The sequence below is a fragment of the Entelurus aequoreus genome, linkage group LG07 (assembly GCF_033978785.1).
Source record: "Entelurus aequoreus isolate RoL-2023_Sb linkage group LG07, RoL_Eaeq_v1.1, whole genome shotgun sequence".
Lineage (NCBI taxonomy): Eukaryota > Metazoa > Chordata > Actinopteri > Syngnathiformes > Syngnathidae > Entelurus > Entelurus aequoreus.
The window spans coordinates 22,908,657-22,909,651 of record NC_084737.1 but is presented as its reverse complement, the minus strand read 5'-3'; positions in this window follow the sequence as shown (position 1 = coordinate 22,909,651).

Here is a 995-nt window from a genome sequence, read left to right as displayed (position 1 = left end):
AACGCCCTGAGATCGGTAGGTCGTAAGTTCAAACCCCGGCCGAGTCATACCTTTTGACAAAAACAAGAAAGTTTGATCATATTACGCCTATACTGGCTCACCTGCACTGGCTTCCTGTGCACCTAAGATGCGACTTTAAGGTTTTACTACTTACGTATAAAATACTACACGGTCAAGCTCCTGCCTATCTTGCTGATTGTATTGTACCATATGTCCCGGCAAGAAATCTGCGTTCAAAGAACTCCGGCTTATTAGTGATTCCCAGAGCCCAAAAAAAGTCTGCGGGCTATAGAGCGTTTTCTATTCGGGCTCCAATATTATGGAATGCCCTCCCGGTAAAAGTTAGAGATGCTACCTCAGTAGAAGCATTTAAAGGCCTACTGAAACCCACTACTACCGACCACGCAGTCTGATAGTTTATATATCAATGATGAAATCTTAACATTATAACACATGCCAATACGGCCGGGTTAACTTATAAAGTGACATTTTAAATTTGCCGCTAAACTTCCGGTTCGAAACGCCTCTGCGGATGACGTATGCGCGTGACGTAGCCCGGCGAACACGGGTATGCCTTCCACATTGAAGCCGATACGAAAAAGCTCTGTTTTCATTTCATAATTCCACAGTATTCTGGACATCTGTGTTCGTGAATCTGTTTCAATCATGTTCATTGCATTATGGAGAAGGAAGCCAAGCAAGCAAAGAAGAAAGTTGTCGGTGCGAAATGGACGTATTTTTCGAACGTAGTCAGCCACAACAGTACACAGCCGGCGCTTCTTTGTTTACATTCCCGAAAGATGCAGTCAAGATGGAAGAACTCGGATAACAGAGACTCTAACCAGGAGGACTTTTGATTTGGATACACAGACGCCTGTAGAGAACTGGGACAACACAGACTCTTACCAGGATTACTTTGATTTGGATGACAAAGACGCAGACGTGCTACTGTGAGTATGCAGCTTTGGCTTTTTTTTGCGTATGTACGTAACTTT